The sequence below is a fragment of the Schistocerca americana genome, chromosome X, assembly GCF_021461395.2.
Source record: "Schistocerca americana isolate TAMUIC-IGC-003095 chromosome X, iqSchAmer2.1, whole genome shotgun sequence".
NCBI classification, from domain to species: Eukaryota; Metazoa; Arthropoda; class Insecta; order Orthoptera; family Acrididae; genus Schistocerca; species Schistocerca americana.
Genome location: NC_060130.1, coordinates 921,759,404 through 921,778,232, shown reverse-complemented (window position 1 = coordinate 921,778,232; position 18,829 = coordinate 921,759,404). Strand labels below are relative to the sequence as shown.

The 18,829-nt window shown below is 42.4% G+C and overlaps 1 non-coding gene across 1 annotated transcript; it reads left to right on the top strand.

Annotated features, from left to right (window-relative positions):
• Nucleotides 1-4,081: 4,081 nt before the first annotated feature.
• Nucleotides 4,082-4,156, top strand: Trnas-uga. Its single transcript has one exon. It is a non-coding gene; the product is annotated as a tRNA-Ser (tRNA).
• Nucleotides 4,157-18,829: the final 14,673 nt, after the last annotated feature.

Sequence of the window (18,829 nt, the reverse complement as noted above, 5' to 3'; positions counted from 1 at the left end):
AAGGAACTAGTTAAAGAATACGCGATAAACAGCGGTAAACGCTCGATAGAGACCGCAATATTAATAGAGTATAATTAGTAACGTCACTGTACTAATTATTGCTGAAGATTTATTTGCCCACATGTTTGAACTATAAATGACATGACGAATTTTCTGTTCTGGATCTGGACAGAAACCCAAAAACGTAGCCACTACTAACTAAAATACATGTTCGCACCTCTCTGGGACTTGGTCAAGGCAACGGTCATCAATGCTGACTAGCCGTGAAGAGACGTGAAATATAAAGGTTTTCACCAGTATTAGTTAACACATCTGAACTTGAAACGAAATGACGAAATTATCTCTACTACATCAAAACCATTATCGCCCTGTTAACTGACCACGAAAGACGTTTAATATACTCTCCTTCACAAGTAACCAAGTATGCATGTGCTGAAAATTGGAATGCTATGCTTTAAAATGTTGTGACGGGATTTTCTACCCAGCTCGTTATCGGATTGTTAACTAAGTAAAATCACATGTTAGAAATCGAATTTATTTACCAGCAACGAGCTGTACCAATATGAGATGAGGGTACAATTTGTTTTGCATGCATGAGAATCGAACCGGGCGCGTACTGTCGCTGTTTCCCATCCATAAATAGACGTTAAGTATCAACTGCTTGCTCAACAGTAGTGAGATGCTCACATGTTTCACTAGAAATAACGGTGCCTATCGTTACTGTTGACTATTCATGAACAGACATTAAATTTTCAAATTATATTTCGATGGTAGGTCACTTTGCACATGCTAGGGCGTAAAATGAAATTATGAATATGTTTGTCCTGGACCAGGATTGCAAGCCAGATACGTTCCATTCCTAGAGATCCGAATTCGAATTCCAATCGAGGATCAAAAATTGAAACGTCTCAAGTTTAAGTTAAATATGAACACTGTGAACGAAATAACTATTCCCAAATTAAATAAAATAAACGTATTATTGCTAGACTACTGGCAACAGAGTTTGTGTCTTCGGTGACTGCCGCCTTTGTTAAGGCGCCACTTAAACAGACTCTGACGCTGTTGGTAGTGAAGGGATATTGTGTTTAATGCGGATTATGAACCACTGTGTGACCTAACATTCTGGACGTGGCGTTACCATAGGTGAATTAGATGTTTTCGTGGATGTTGGAAAGCGACGCCGTAATTGAGAATCGAACCTATACCCCGCAAGTATCAGTCTACGATCACCCCAGCAGACCACCGCAACTCACTGTTGGCAACGTCCTGATTGTGTTCTTGTGGCCGACGATTCGCCTTGAAACTGTGAAAACCTCCTGCTCTCTCGATTAACTGGCTAATTACCTGCTTGATTCTAATGCAGGTATTATTCTAATCTTATGACTGCGTGATATAAGGACCATTCTAGTCTTCATACCTCCGATTTGATGCCAATATGAAATTTTTTCTATGACAACTAATGTTTTAGTTCAAGTAATACAACTGCAGCGAGTGAGGTTACCACATAATTCGATGATTACTGTCATGATTGTTATTATTATCTTCATTATGCTGCTACGACACATGTGATTGAAGGAAAGGTATGTGCTCTTTGATCATATGTAGAACCATCTGCCCAAAGATAGTAATTGTGTAGTTCCTTCCATGTATAGGGAATACTTTTCAATTTAATGTTGGAAATCTCGAATTTTTCGTTAATCACATTATAATTAAATTAATTGCTGAAACATTTATTTGAGAACAGAAATTGTGTTGCTTTTTCCTTTATTTATTTGCGCTTAGCAACGATGCTTGCAAAATGCGGTATCTGGAGGTAAAACACTATGCAAAATGTAGGGATGTTAATGTCTACCGTTAAATGTCAAGTGTATGTTTTACAGATGACTTTGTCAGTTGTTACGGTCGCAGGTTGGAATCCTGCCTCGGTCATGGATGTGTGTGTGTCTTTAGGTTAGTTAGGTTTAATTAGTTCTAAGTTCTAGGCGACTGATGACCTCAGAAGTTACATCGCATAGTGCTCAGAGCCATTTGAACTTGGTCAGACACTTGTGCAACATGTGGGTGTTACATTGCTGCTGGTTAATATCGCCCTCATTTTTGTGTGTCGTGTTTAATAAACTACCGAAAGGACCATATGCGGTATGCGGTATAGTAGTAAAAATTGACTACATCTTATCACGACAACGGTACTAAAAAGTCTGCCTTCTTAAGGCAGAATACCCCAAATCATTACGAATTAGAAAATAAATTTAAAAAATCATTCAGTGGCACACGTAAGTCAATAGTATTGACGAAGCAGTAAAAAAGGGATTAACATGTGTGCAATTCTGTAAATGTTGTGTCTATACATCACAGACTAGAGAATAGAGATACGATATAGTGGTGCAGCATTTCATTCGATGTCTTTACTGATTGTTGATCTGTCTTCGAGATCCTATTTTACAGAGGAAGAAAAAGTCCCGTCACCACCAGTATTTGAACTGACAGCAAGCGCAGTTTCAAGTTTAATGTCCAAACAATTTACCCCTACGCTAGCAGCCATCTGCTACAAACCTTGCCTCCTTGTCGCCTCAATCGGAGATTCGACAGGTAAACAGCGATGTAAATAGCAAAACCAGGTGCAGTTTCTGTGGAAACGAGCTTCCTGGAATCAAAATTATTCGTTTGGTACATTCTATATCATCCTGTAAGGGATAATCATTCAGGACATTTAATGAGAATGATAAGATATTTCTGAGCCATCAGTCCAGGAAGTAATTCGGGTCTGCAGCTCGTGGTCGTCCGTTAGCGTTCTCGTTTCCCGCCCCCCAGGTTCCCGGGTTCGACTCCCGGCGGGGTCAGGGATTTTCTCTGCCTCGTGATGACTGGGTGTTGTGTGCTGTCCTTAGGTTAGTTATGTTTAAGTAGTTCTATGTTCTAGGGGACTGGTGAGCATAGATGTTAAGCCCCATAGTGCTCAGAGCCATTTGAACCATTTTTTGAAGTAGTTCGGAGGCCACATTGCTGCCAAATGTATGCTGCAATGTTGTCAATTTTCCATTAGACTGGTGACACGCAGAAGACGCCTGATAACGCGAAAAGTCTCTTCAGCTTGTAACCATAGGACAAGCTTGCACATTACAGACGTGGCAGGGCCGGATTTGGCGCTAGCGCCGATTGCTACCTCTTTGACGGTGACCTGAATTAACAAACGTAAATGCCAATTAACAACCGATTGCAACTTGAACATCAGATATTGGGGAATATCGGGGGAATAATTTACGGTGCCCCCCTTTTAAGTAGGTGTCGTAGCAACTTTTGTTATTATGTCTTATAAGAACTGCAAACTAGAAAAAATTATTCTCCATAAGCGATTAGGTTCTGTAGTATCACCTGACGCCGTTCACAGAATGAATAAATAATATTCTTTTTGGTATTAAATACGTGAATTTAATTTAAATGCATAGGATTTCTTTGGCATTACTGCTGACACATAATAAAACAGATGAAACCACAAGATGACACTGATTACAAAACGCGAACATCAACAAAGACATTTCATAAACTGCGAATAACACATTGTCTCGTCAACATCACACAAGCTGTTTTACGATGTGATAGAGGGCACTTTCTACATCACTATCACTTCACCAGTTGTATGCTCCAGGCACGAATGTTTCGTGGGAGGGACGATGGCTGGTAATCATCTATGCGCATTCTGATCCCTCTAATTTTATCTTCACCGTCTTTCTGCAAGATATAACTAGAGAGAAGCAATATACTGCTCGAGTATTCAAGTTACTTAAGGTCTAGGTATTAAACAGTAGACCATACCGCAGTGGAGGCTGCCTCTTTTGCAGCGTCTTCACCTGGAATTGAAAGAGCAACTCTCTGGCGCTTTAGTGCTTACTAAACAATCCAGTAACTAAAGGACTGAAACTTCCTGGCAGATTAAAACTGTGTGCCGGACCGAGACTCGAACTCAGGACCTTTGCCTTTCGCAGGCAAGTGCAAGTGGTTCGCCGGAGAGCTTCTGTAAATTTTGGAAGGTAGGAGACGAGGTACAGGCAGAAGTAAAGCTGTTAGGACGGGTCGTGCGTCGTGCTTGGGTAGCTCAGTTGGTAGAGCACTTGCCCGTGAAAGGCAAAGGTCCCGAGTTCGAGTCTCGGTCCGGCACACAGTTTTAATCTGCCAGGAAGTTTCATATCAGCGCACACTCCGCTGCAGAGTGAAAATCTCATTCTGGAAACATCCCCCAGGCTGTGGCTAAGCCATGTCTCCGCAATATCCTTCCTTTCAGGAGTGCTACTTCTGCAAGGTTCGCAGGAGAGCTTCTGTAAAGTTAGGAGGTAGGAGACGAGGTACTGGCAGAAGTAAAGCTGTGATTACGGGGTGTGAGTCGTGCTTGGGTAGCTCAGTTAGTAGATCACTAGCCCGCGAAAGGAAAAGGTCCCTAGTTCGAGTCTCGGTCCGGCACACAGTTTTAATCTCCCAGGAAGTTTCAAAACGTTCTTTTGTCATAAAGTTTCCTCCCTAATGATACAATGGATTCAGTATCGTGTCCAGTTTCCATCCTCCTCTACAACAGCCTTTAGCCGCCGGGGAACAGAGGCAACAAGTTTCCGGCTGAATCTGTTATTCTGCGACAGCTCTTCCCATGTATCATGAACTGTTTCGGACAGCGATGCCTTGGTTGTTGGTGTAGGTCTGCTACACCAAATAATTTTCTCCTTGTCTGCCCACACGTTCTCTACGGGATTGCGGTCAGCACCTTTTGGAGGCCAGTTCAGGAGATCAATGTCTCCATTCATTTGAAACCATTGTTTTACACAATTCGCTGTATGGACTGGGGAACGGTTATGTTGGAATATTATACTGCCTCCCAAAAACCTCTGACGAGCAGAAGGAAGCATTATGTTCTCCAGTATTTGGCATTAGTAATGACTAGCAAGCGGATGGTCCAGTTCCCACAAAACGCCACAACCATCTGCTGATATCCATCCCCAAAGTGTGACAGAAGTTCGATCACACCTTTGCCTCTGATGAACATAGTTTCTGTCAAATCTCGCTCCACGTGGACGATATACAACTGTTTTGCGCAGTAGAAAACACCTTCTCGTCCGTAAATATAACTTGCTCCCAGTATGAAAGTGACTTATTCCTGAACTCCAGAGCGAAGTTTAACCTGGCAGCCCTATGCTGCTCTTTCAAAATTTTCAAAACCGCGGATTTTCGTCGATACCTTCACTTCCCGTTACACGTCGTCGTATGTTCGACCTGCTCACGCTTAGCTGAAGGATCTTCCTTATTTCTGTGCTGGCCCTAAATGGGTCGTCATCACTGCATTGTAGTATACTATTGTCTTGTTTGGTTGGCGTGGCCTTCATCCACATCCTCTTCATCGGGCATGGATGTGTGTGATGTCCTTAGGTTAGTTAGGTTTAAGTAGTTCTAAGTCTACGGGACTGATGACCTCAGATGTTAAGTCCCATAGTGCTCAGAGCCATCTGAACCATTTGAAGGAACGGAGGGACGAAATTGAACCTCTCCTGTTTGGACGTTATGTGATTTTATTTCAGTGATTAGAGAATCAAGTGAAAACAACAATGCAGTTGGCATCACAAGCCCACTGCTGGTGTATGATGTTACACTACCTAAACCGGAATCGATACAGATCCTTAAATTCTTGAATTCTGCAATCGATACATATCCATTGCACACAAAATTACTGTTACGGTATAGTTGTGGATCCTAGTTTGATAACTGGGTGGTGTGCGTTCAATTCTCATATAGGTCGTTCATTTTTAACACTCACTAACGGATCTACTGCATCTCTGGTAACGCCAAGTAAAGAATGTTATGTCACACCATAGTTCAGAATCCGCGTGAACACCATATCCCTTCGCCAGCAACCGGGTCAGAGCCTGTTTAAATTGTGCCACAAGAAAGGCGGTAATCGCAGAAGACATAAATTCTGTTCTGGTAAACATGCACAAAATATTTTTTTTTTCATTTAATGACCCAATGGGCATTACGTTCACAGGGCTCACATTTAATGTAAATTTGAGACGTGGAAAATTTTGGTGATGGAGTGGAGTTCGAGTTCGGTTCTCTATGAATGGAACGTATCTGGGTTGGAATCCTAGTCCAGTACAAAAATATTTATAATTTCCTTGTAAGCCATAGTGTGTGCACAACGAAGTACCAGTGAAAAACAATTTTCATTTTTAATGTCCTTTCATGAATTGTCAACAATAGCTGCCAGTATTTCTAGTCAAACCTAACTACTGGTGACCAAGTAGTTTATAGTTTCTATCTTTTTATGGATAGATAAGGGCGAAACTAGGTGCCGGCTTCGCTTCCTGGGCAGAAAATGAGTATATCGTTATTATAAAAAATATGGTTCAAATGGCTCTGAGCACTATGGAACTTAACAGCTGAGGTCATGAGCCCCTAGAACTTAGAACTACTTAAACCTAACTAACCTAAGGACATCACACACATCCATGCCCGAGGCAGGATTCGAACCTGCGACCGTAGCGGTCTCGTGATTCCGGACTGAAGCGCCTAGAACCGTTACTACATATTGATAAATGTCGCTGCTGGTGAATTCAATATTTAACATTTAATTTTACTTAGTTACTCATCCGATAACGTGCTGGGTACAAAACATTGTTTTAAACTTTTACATCACACGATTGCAATTTTCAACATGTGCTCACATGGTTACATGTTAAGCAAAGTATATTAAACATCTTTCGTGGTTAGTTGACAGGGAGATAAGGGTCTTGATTTAGCACGAAAAATTTCGTCATTTAGTTTCAAGTTCACATGTGCTAACTGATAGCTTACATATCAATCGTTTGACAAATACTTGAAAGCTACTCATCATTCTAAAAGCCCAACAAGAGCAACACCGTTGGTTACACGGTTATTTAGAAAGCACGAAAGCTTCACAGAGATGCTGAGTCACTTTCAGTTGCAGACGCTGCAACAGAGGGATCCCACATGCCGGTATGCACAGTTGTATAATACCGAGAGCTTACGACACATGAATATTCAAATAATATATGGATTCCTCCTACTTACATGTCGCGGAAAGACCGTGGGGATAAAATTAGAGAGATTCTCGAGCACACAGGGGTTTACTAGCAATCGTTCTTCCTACGAAATATTCACGCCTAGAGTAAACAAAGGAGGAAATGATAGTGGTATATATAGTGTCCAGTATCACACACCTTAATGTGGATTGTGAAATATAGATGTAGATGAAATGATGTTATTCGCAGTCTATGAAATGTATTTGTTGATGTTCGCGTTTTGCAATCATTCTCATCTTGTGCTTTCATCTGTTTTATTATGTGTCAGCAGTAGTGCCAAAGAAATCATAGGTAATTAAAATTATTTTCACGTATTTAATACCAAAAAGAATATTATTTACATATTCTGTGAACGGCGTCAGGTGATACTACAGAACCTAATCGCTTCTGGAGAATATTTTTTTCTAGTTTGCAGTTCTTATAAGACATAATAACAAAAATTGCTACGACACCTACTTAAAAGGAGGGCACCGTAAATTATTCCCCCGATATTTATATCTGATGTTCAAGCCGCAATCGGTAGCTAACTGGCCTTTACGTTTGTTAATTCAGGTCCCGGTAAAAGTGGTAGCGAACGGCGCAAGCGCCAAGCGCCGGCCCTGCCACGTCTGTAATGTGCAAGCTTGTCCTATGGTTACAAGCTGAAGAGACTTTTCGCGTTATCAGGCGTCTTCTGCCTGTCACCATTCTAATGGAAAATTGGCAACATTGCAGCATATATTTGGCAGCAATGTGGCCTCCGAATTACTCACTAATATCTTATCATTCTCATTAAACATCCTGAATGATTCTCCCTTAGAGGATGATATAGAATGTACCAAATGAATAATTTTGATTCCAGGAAGCTCGTTTCAACAGAAACTGCAGCTGGTTTTGCTATTTACGTCGCTGTTTACCTGACGAATCTACGATTGAGGCGACAAGGAGGCAAGGTTTGTTGCAGATGGCTGTTAGCGTAGGGGGAAATTGTTTGGACATTAAACTTGAAACTGCGCTTGCTGTGGGTTTAAATACTGATGGCGACAATACTTTTTATTCCTCTGTAAAATAGGATCTCGAAGACAGGTCAACAATCAGTTAAGACATCGAATGAAAAACTCCGCCATTACATCGCTACCTCTATTCTCTAGTCCGTGGATCTATAGACACAACATTTATAGAATTGCACACATGTTAATCACTTTTTTCTACTTCTGTCGATAATAGTGACTTAAATGTGGCACTGAGTGATTTTCTAACTTTCTCATGCTAATTCCTAATAATATGGCGTATTCTGCCTTAAGAAGGCAGACTTCTTTGTACCGTTATCAAGTAATCAATTTTTATTACTATTTGCATACTACATACGGTCTTTTCGGTAGTTTATGATGCACGACACACAAAAATGAGGGAAAAATTAATCAGCAGCAATGTAACTCCCACATGTTGTACAACAGTCTGACCAAGTCATCTGTAAAGCATACACTTGACATTTAACGGCAGACATTAACGTCCCTACATTTTGCATAGTGTTTTACCTCCAGATATCGCATTATGCAAGCATCGTTGCTAAGTGTAAGTAAATAAAGAAAAGCAAACACGATTTCTGCTCTCAAATAAAGGTTTCAGCAATTAATTTCACTTTAATGCGATTACCGAAGAATTGGAGATTCCGACATTGAATCGAAAAGTATTCCCTATACATGGAAGGAACTACATAATTACTAAATTTGGGTAGATGGTTCTAAAAATGATCAACGAGCATATACCTTTCCTTCAATCAGATGTGTAGTAGCAGAATAATGAATATAATAATAACAATCATGACAGTAATAATCGAATTATGCGGTAACCTCACAAGTTGCAGCTGTGTTTCTTGAACTAAAACATTACTTGTCATAGAAAAAATTTCATATTGGCATCAAATCGGACCTATGATGACAAGAATGGTCCTTATATCACGCAGTCATGAGATTAGAATAATACCTGCATTAGAAACAAGAAGGTAATTAACCAGTTACTCAAGAGAGCCGGAATTTTTCACAGCTTTTAGGCGTATCGTAGGCCACAACAACACAATCAGGACGTTGCCAACTGTGAGTTCCGGTGGTCTGCTGGGTTGATCGTAGACTGATACTTGCGGGGTGTAGGTTTGATTCTCAGTTATGGCGTCGCTTTTTAACATCCACGAAAACATCTGATTCACCTATGGTAACACCAACGAAAACATCTGATTCACCTATGGTAACGCCAAGTCCAGAATGTTAGGTCACACAGTGGTACAGATTCCGAATTAAAGACAATAGCCCTTCACTACCAACAGCGTCAGAGCCTGTTTAAGTGGCCCCATAACAAAGGCGGCAGCCGCCGAAGACACAAACTCTGTCGCCAGTAGACTAGCCATAAAACGTTTATTTCATTTAATTTAGGAATAGTTATTTCGTTCACAGTGTTCATATTCAACTTGAACTTGAGACGTTTCAAGTTTTGGTCCTCAATTGGAATTCGAATTCGGATCTCTAGTAATGGAATGTATCTGGGTTGCAATCCTGGTCCAGGACAAACATATTAATAACTTCATTTTACACCCTAGCATGTGCACACTGAACTATCACCGACAAATAATTTGCGTATTTCATGTCTGTTCATGAATAGTCAACAATAGCGATAGCCACCGTTATTTCTAGTGAAACATGTGAGCATCTCACTACTGTTGAGCAAGCAGTTGATACTTAACGTCTACTTATGGATGGGAAACAGCGACAGTACGCTCCCGGTTCGATTCCTGGGCAAGCAAAATAAATTGTACCCTCATCTCATATTGATGCAGCACGCTGCTGGTAAATAAATTCGATTTCTAACATGTGATTTTACTTAGTTAACTATCCGATAACGAGCTGAGTAGAAATTCCCGTCACAACATTGTATATCATGGCATTCCAATTTTCAGCACATGCATAATTGGTTACTAGTGAAGGAGAGTATATTAAACGTTTTTCCTGGTCAGTTAACAGGGCGATAATGGTTTTGATGTAGTAGAAATAATTTCATTTCCTTTCAAGTTCAGATGTGTTAACTAATACTGGTGAAAACCTTTATATTTCACGTCTATTTACGGCTAGTCAGCATTGATGATCGTTACCTTGATCAAGTCCCGATCTAGAATAAAAAATTTCGTCATGTCTTTTATAGTTCAAACATGTAGGCAAACAATTCTTCAGCAATAATCAGTAGAGTGACTTTACTGATTATACTCTATTAATATTGCGGTCTCTATCGAGTGTTTACCGCTGTTTATCACGTATTCTTTAACTAGTTCCTTTAACGACAAGTCTATGCAAAACCAATCGTCACTGGGACTTCGAACTGTCATAGACCTTTATTAATCCAGGCATTGTCTCAGATTATCTAGTTCATGCAAACACTTACGTTGTTTAGGGATTGCTACATAGTTTATGTACCTTAATTAGTTCAAATGGCTCTGAGCACTATGGGACTTAACATTTGAGGTTGGTTCAAATGGTTCAAATGGCTCTGAGCACTATCGGACTTCGCTTTTGAGGTCATCAGTCCCCTAGAACTTAGAACTACTTAAGCCTAACTAACCTAAGGACATCACACACAACCATGCCCGAGGCAGGATTCGAACCTGCGACCGTAGCAGTCGCGCGGTTCCGGACTGAAGCGCCTAGAATTGCTCGGCCACCGCGGCCGACTCCATAGTTAGTTGTTTCGGATTGTAATGAGGTGGTAACGCTTTTCAAAATCATTGTAACCAGTGCAAGCGTTAGGAACTAACTCATCTCTAATTACGTGTTATTCTAGTTTTTGCAGTATCATGGTGTGATTTTACACCGCACTGATTGCCTTAAAGAACAGTGTTGTCTAGTGGTCTTCCGTGGTATCCAGTTTGTATAGTCGAATAACTATCCCGCAAAGCGATTAGAGGACCCGCTAGTCAGATACGTTATGTTGGTTGCATGCAAATCAGGCGGACCACAATTCAAGTCGTTCGATACTTTTACGCACCACAATTCAAGTCGTTCGATACTTTTACGCATGATAGTACTACGTGTTAAAGTTTTAACGAAACCATATAATGTTTGCTGACGTTGATTTGTTAAGGATAATTTATTTAAGAAGGAACAAAATGATTTTTGTTTGCAAGTGTAGAATGGAGAGTTGGTTTTCGATATGGGGGAGGGATGGGACAGTGTCGTCATCTGTCACATAGGATTAGGTAAAGATGGGGAAGAAAGCCAGCTGTACCCTTCCAAAGGAACGATTCCGGCATTTGAGGGAAGCAATGTAGAGGAATCACGGAAAACCTAAATCTAGATGGCTGGATGCGGGTTAGAACCGTCGTCCTCCCGAATGCGAGTCCCGTGTGCAAATCACTGCGCCACCCCGCTCGGTAAAATGGAGAGTCAGAAATTGTTTGTGCACATGCGTGGCAAGGTGCCTAGCGGTGAAACAAGTTTTCTAGTATTTGGGTTAATGAGTAGAGCAAGGGACCGTTGGGAGTTATTGTGGGATTAAGCAATACGAGCATGAAACTAGAGAAAAGTTTATGTAACTGAGAATTAATATAATAATTGTTTGGTAAACAAAAACAACTGGTTTAGTGTTAATTGTATTTTTCTGTAGACTGAGTCAGAGAGTAACCTTGGATGGAAATCTGGTCAAAGTACGACCCAAGGGGCTGGATCTACTCAGTGGAGCCGGCCACGGTGGCAGAGCGGTTCTAGGCACTTCGGTCTGGTACCGCGCGACTGCTTCGGTCGTAGGTTCGAATCCTGCCTCGGGCATGGATGTATATGATGTTCTTAGGTTAGTTAGGTTTAAGTAGTTCTAATTTCTAGGGGACTGATGACCTCAGATGTTAAGTCCCAAAGTGCTCAGAGCCATTTGAACCATTTGTACTCAGTGGAGAGGGACAGTGAGTGCTACTAGCCAGTCTGTGACCAACCATTAGCAAAAGTTATAAGAAGTAGTGAAAAAGCACCCATGAAACATTGCATTAGCAGCTGCGAGCCAGTAGCCACCAGTGTGATGAAACGAGGGTCACAATAACAGACATACACTCCTGGAAATGGAAAAAAGAACACATTGACACCGGTGTGTCAGACCCACCATACTTGCTCCGGACACTGCGAGAGGGCTGTACAAGCAATGATCACACGCACGGCACAGCGGACACACCAGGAACCGCGGTGTTGGCCGTCGAATGGCGCTAGCTGCGCAGCATTTGTGCACCGCCGCCGTCAGTGTCAGCCAGTTTGCCGTGGCATACGGAGCTCCATCGCAGTCTTTAACACTGGTAGCATGCCGCGACAGCGTGGACGTGAACCGTATGTGCAGTTGACGGACTTTGACCGAGGGCGTATAGTGGGCATGCGGGAGGCCGGGTGGACGTACCGCCGAATTGCTCAACACGTGGGGCGTGAGGTCTCCACAGTACATCGATGTTGTCGCCAGTGGTCGGCGGAAGGTGCACGTGCCCGTCGACCTGGGACCGGACCGCAGCGACGCACGGATGCACGCCAAGACCGTAGGATCCTACGCAGTGCCGTAGGGGACCGCACCGCCAATTCCCAGCAAATTAGGGACACTGTTGCTCCTGGGGTATCGGCGAAGACCATTCGCAACCGTCTCCATGAAGCTGGGCTACGGTCCCGCACACCGTTAGGCCGTCTTCCGCTCACGCCCCAACATCGTGCAGCCCGCCTCCAGTGGTGTCGCGACAGGCGTGAATGGAGGGACGAATGGAGACGTGTCGTCTTCAGCGATGAGAGTCGCATCTGCCTTGGTGCCAATGATGGTCGTATGCGTGTTTGGCGCCGTGCAGGTGAGCGCCACAATCAGGACTGCATACGACCGAGGCACACAGGGCCAACACCCGGCATCATGGTGTGGGGAGCGATCTCCTACACTAGCCGTACACCACTGGTGATCGTCGAGGGGACACTGAATAGTGCACGGTACATCCAAACCGTCATCGAACCCATCGTTCTACCATTCCTAGACCGGCAAGGGAACTTGCTGTTACAACAGGACAATGCACGTCCGCATGTATCCCGTGCCCCCAACGTGCTCTAGAAGGTGTAAGTCAACTACCCTGGCCAGCAAGATCTCCGGATCTGTCCCCCATTGAGCATGTTTGGGACTGGATGAAGCGTCGTCTCACGCGGTCTGCACGTCCAGCACGAACGCTGGTCCAACTGAGGCGCCAGGTGGAAATGGCATGGCAAGCCGTTCCACAGGACTACATCCAGCATCTCTACGACCGTCGCCATGGGAGAATAGCAGCCTGCATTGCTGCGAAAGGTGGATATACACTGTACTAGTGCCGACATTGTGCATGCTCTGTTGCCTGTGTCTATGTGCCTGTGGTTCTGTTAGTGTGATCATGTGATGTATCTGACCCCAGGAATGTGTCAATAAAGTTTCCCCTTCCTGGGTCAATGAATTCACGGTGTTCTTATTTCAATTTCCAGGAGTGTACAAGTGTATATCGAGGCGAGGAGAGTACACTGCACCCCATAGCAGTAACTGTGTAGCCAGCGGGGCGATGTCACCACACCAGGGCAAATCTCTTGATATAGGCGACGTCACTAGATGCCTGGTTTTAATGAAAGAAATGTGCGTCAGATGCACATAAATAAGTCTGAATTTTCAGGCGCGGACCACTTCTCATGGCTGGAAACCAACACCTCCACCATGACACTAGAGCTACACCAGACAGGGAGACAACTGTGCACTACCAACAGAAGCCATGTGACTGAGACTGGGTTACACCTGCCCAATACTATGTCTTTCATTAGACTTGGTGCCACAGGCCTGCCAATCTGCCATCCCCAGCCCCTGCCGCCTGTGCTGAGTTCCTAGTGGGACTTGGCTCCTCAGCACTAGCTGCCATCTGACTCCTGCCAGAGGGCAGCAAGTCGTACCCCAAACAGCCATCTTCACCCTCTGTCATAGTGACACATGCAGAGCGAGAGGGTGCTTGGGCTTCACACCAGTGAGGGAAGCAGTACGCCACCTACATCAATGGTTGTGGCCCTATAGCCTGCCGGCTCACTACAGGCTTCTCGTCAGTATTGCAGGGTACCTGCTGTGCAACCAGGGTTGATGCCATCCATAGCACTGGCCAGGGACAACAAAGAGAGCCTTTTCTGCGTAGCCGAGCTGTGACACTGCATGTACTGGAGATAAATAAAGTCATTCATTACCGTTAACAGTGTTTCCTCTGGGCCCTTCAGCCCACGACTCAACCCATGGACTCTTCAGTTTTGTATGAAATGTGTATTACTTTGTAAACCTTGTAAAACCCATATTGAAGAATATATGGACATGATACAACGAGAGCAGACACTATTGGCAGGGCCGGCCGGGGTGGCCGAGCGGTTCTAGGCGCTACAGTCTGGAACCGCGCGACTGATACGGTCGCAGGTTCGAATCCTGCCTCGGGCATGGATGTGTGTGATGTCCTTAGGTTAGTTAGGTTTAAGTAGTTCTAAGTTCTAGGGGATTGATGACCTCAGAAGTTAAGTCCCATAGTGCTCATAGCCATTTTGAACTATTGGCAGGCAGCAGCTGTGACCACATCTCCATACTGTTGGTTCAGACAACAGTGCAAGAGTCGCACAGTAATTCTTGCACACACTAATCCGAAGTACCAGCCAGCGGACTGTCCCGCACCACTGATAAGGCGACAACGCTGCCTGTGGTTCTCCTTCGGTGACGACTACACTGCTGCATTCTGATGACTGCCTCATCTATGAACGTGACTCTGTACGCAACCAGGGTATGGTCAGCCTATCAGAAACCGTAGGCCACTGCCTGGGTGCATATGTTAACTGTCGACATGTGGCACCACACTTGGCCAACAACCAGCTGATAGAGGACTCTCAGCAGACCACAGATTAATCGCTAATGGAGTACTCAGCAGGCTTTTTAGTAGGTGCATGCGTCGGCAAAAAGTATCTATATGAAGCACATCGTGGAGACGTGCCCACTACCGTGTTGAATAACAACACAAAAGGACGCAAGTCAGTGCCGTCAACACGTTCACATAATAGTGTAATCGACAACCACATCGAAGTACCATTATAAGGAGAAAGATGATGCGGAAATGTGCCTGAAGCAATACTCTACAATGTGAGCTGGTGACGAAGAACATTGCCGTCTTGTCAAAAATGGTTCAAATGGCTCTGAGCACTATGGGACTTGACATCTGAGGTCATCAGTCCCCTAGAACTTAGAACTAATTAAACCTAACTAACCTAAGGACATGACACACATCCATGCCCGAGGCAGGATTCGAACCTGAGACCTGTCGTCTTGTCAAATGAAGCTCTAAGTGTGGGTTACGCGTATCTGTCATCGCAATGGTCCACTCCCACGTTAGTCTATGAACACCCACCATATTGTCCCATTCCTTGCATGTGGGAAGCTATAGAAATTTATATGCAATTAACAGAGGTGACTGTCATGAACTGTATTTTTTTCGATTTTAAACATTTCAAGTAATTAACTTTTGTGGTCACTGTTTATCGTATTTCATCATGTATGGCGATTTTGTATTTATTGTTTATTTCGATTCTATGGATTATCTTTCCTCTAACATTGTTCAGTTAAGGTCTGTATTGTATTTTCATTATTTTGTTAACAATAACAACTCAAATTTCACACCATTTTCATGTGCTTTACCACTTAGAACAGACTACATTAGTCATTCGGTTCCTCTTTCTTGCATCCGTATTTCTAGACTTAGTTTTGCTCTCAATTTATTATTCCAATGATTTAATGGTAAATGCACTAGTGTAAGCACACAAGAGACACTGATTTTTTGTAAATTTCCTTCTTTATCTTGTTTATGACTTTTTATAAAGAGACTTGTAAGTATTAGGTCTCTGTTTATAAATTCTTCGCATTACACAAGCAACAAAATATTGAATGGCGCTGTAGATGTGGTTTTTTGTCGTGACAAACTAGTGTCATAGGAACACTCATCATTACTGCTATGCAATATGTTTTATGAAAACAAAGTGTATCACTAATTTTCATGCAGTTAATTGTATGTATACTGCTTAGTTGCAAGCCACAGCTATACGGCTTCCCTTTAAGTGCCTATGAGCTGCAGTTGGTACTGCCTAATTTTCTGTGTGCTCCTCCACTTTTCGAGAGTGGAGGTTTCAGTCTGTTTCACAATCAGTCAGAAGTGTAATTCAATAAATGACTTTGCTATTATAATTCTTGGTTGCTGTTATCCAAATTTTAAGTGTAGAGGGTGATTTAGTGTCGAAGCATTCGTCCGTAGTTAGATGTAAGCACGTGCACCTTCAATGAGTGAATTTAGTTTGTCATGAGTTGATTCGTTCCTAATATAAAGGCGTACTTGTTCACGAAGCCTTAGGAGACCTTTCCTTCATAATGTGCGCGATATGTAAAAAAATATCTTTCACCTTATTCTTTTGCTGTGATTACGCCACTTGGCACCACAGTCAGTCTAAGATCATTCTGAACTGATTTACTGAAAAGACTAGCGTCTTTGACGATGCAGTTTAGTCATTTCGCTCCACACTTTTTTAAAAATACTTTCTGTGAGTTCAGGTGTTTCCTTTTAACGACGAACTTAGCCGTGGTGGGCAGACCATGTCACGTGTCCTTTACCTTGTATTCAGCGAGTAACACTTTGTTCCATATTGCAATACGTGAAATTACGGGCAGAACGAGTAGTAACATGGGTAAAGACTTTTCCCATTTTATGTTTATAGATATTAATATATTTCTTACCACTTGGTGTCTGGCCAGTGACATCCCCGTGTTCTAACCGTTCATACCCTAGTATGTTTCATTTCAATAGCTTACCGCACCTAGTATCCTAACATGTCTAGTTCTGAGAATTTGTGCGACTTACTCCTGCTGTCCTTGTTCCATATAATACTTTCACGTCTGCCACGTACAGGAGACTAACTATGTCTGTAACATCACCCCCGTGCCCATAATCTTCTTTTGTTAACTACACTAAAGGCTTATTTAATTAACTTTGTATTATTGCTCTTGTTAATACTGTGCTCATATGCTGAGGACGTTTACTTCTTCATTTTGTGTATATTCATGGTAACCTCGTTGTTAAGAGTAATCAAACTGCCTGTCGGTGTAAATAAGAACCCCATCTTTTATTCATAACACCTATGAATCCAAAGTTGGTCCATTCCCATAGGTTTAATCTGTTTCATCGATGTGATGAATTAGAAACGGAATGAGTCAGTTTATCGTAGTACATGTTAGGCCGCTGGGCTTATTCAGTTACATAGATTCAGATTATTTTAGTCGCATTTGCACTTAGAAATATTGCAATTCTTGGGGAGAGAAAAACCAGTAAGTTGACGTATTTTTCGTGTTTTTATTCAATGATATAGTATGGAATAATGTTCTGAGGTAACACATCCATAGAAAGAAAGTCTTCACTGCTCAAAAACAGGCTGTAAGAATAATATGCGGTGCTCAGCCACGGTCTTCTAGAAATATCTGTTCAAGGGGTTCCAGAGTTTGACTACTTTTCCACAGTTTATTTATCTCTTTTGATGTGTGTTGCAAATAATACAGTTTAGTTCAAATGTAACAGTGACATACCTAATTGCAATACCAGAAGAAAAAATGGCATTATTACGCCACATTAAGCATGTCTTTAGCAGACAAATGAGTTTACAATGTTGCTACTAACGTTTTCGATCACTTACCAAGTGATATAAAATTATTCGCAGACAGGCCGCGCGAGATTAGCCGAGCGGTCTCAGGCGCTGCAGTCATGGACTGCGGGGCTGGTCCCGGCGGAGGTTCGAATCCTCCCTCGGGCATGGGTGTGTGTGTTCGTCCTTAGAAAATTTAGGTTAAGTAGTGTGGAAGCTTAGGGACTGATGACCTTAGCAGTTAAGTCCCATAAGATTTCACACACATTTGAACATTTTTTTACTCACAGACAGAAAGTTAAATTTGAAAACAAACAGAGAGAGTTTCCCCTTGACAGCTCCTATTATTGTATTATATAAACGATGGAGGGTAGGAATTACTAAGTTACATCGGCTGTGTGGTTATCTTTTTCAGAAAACTTATCGATGGTCAGCATGTAGCCTTTTTTACAATAAATTCGGAATGTGAATATAAAATGACTGTTTTGGCATCATTACGATTTACCGCACTATGGAACTTTAAACTAGCTAACTAACTTTCAGACAAGCCTAGTACGACGCGAAATTCAATCCTGTTATTCCTCAAGGTATCCTTGCATAGCCAGCATTACTATATATGAGCATAATTTTTTTGTTAAATACGCCTCCGTCATCGGGCTTTTAACATTAGACTTCACTTTCATAAATACAAAATATTCATAATTAATACACCTCGGTTCAGCAGTAACTCGATTAAAAATGAAAAATATTTAAACAAAGACTCTGGGTATTGTAAAGCAGTTCAGAAAACCGTCACGCGTAACTGGATATGCGCCCTATGCATCTCTGTATGGAAAAAGAACTGATACAATGAATTCCAGACAATTATTTCTGTCGTTCATCTTAGACCATATTTTTTTGCTAACTTTATGACGTTCCTGGAGGAAATGCAGCTTTTCCGAAAGAATGAGACAGACTAATCAACGCATGAGACCTGTCATCTAGATGATACTGGTTAAGAGCTAGATTCTGTCTTCCTAGGATATCGAAACGAATTCTACACAATACCACACTATCGACTGAATTTTAAAATCC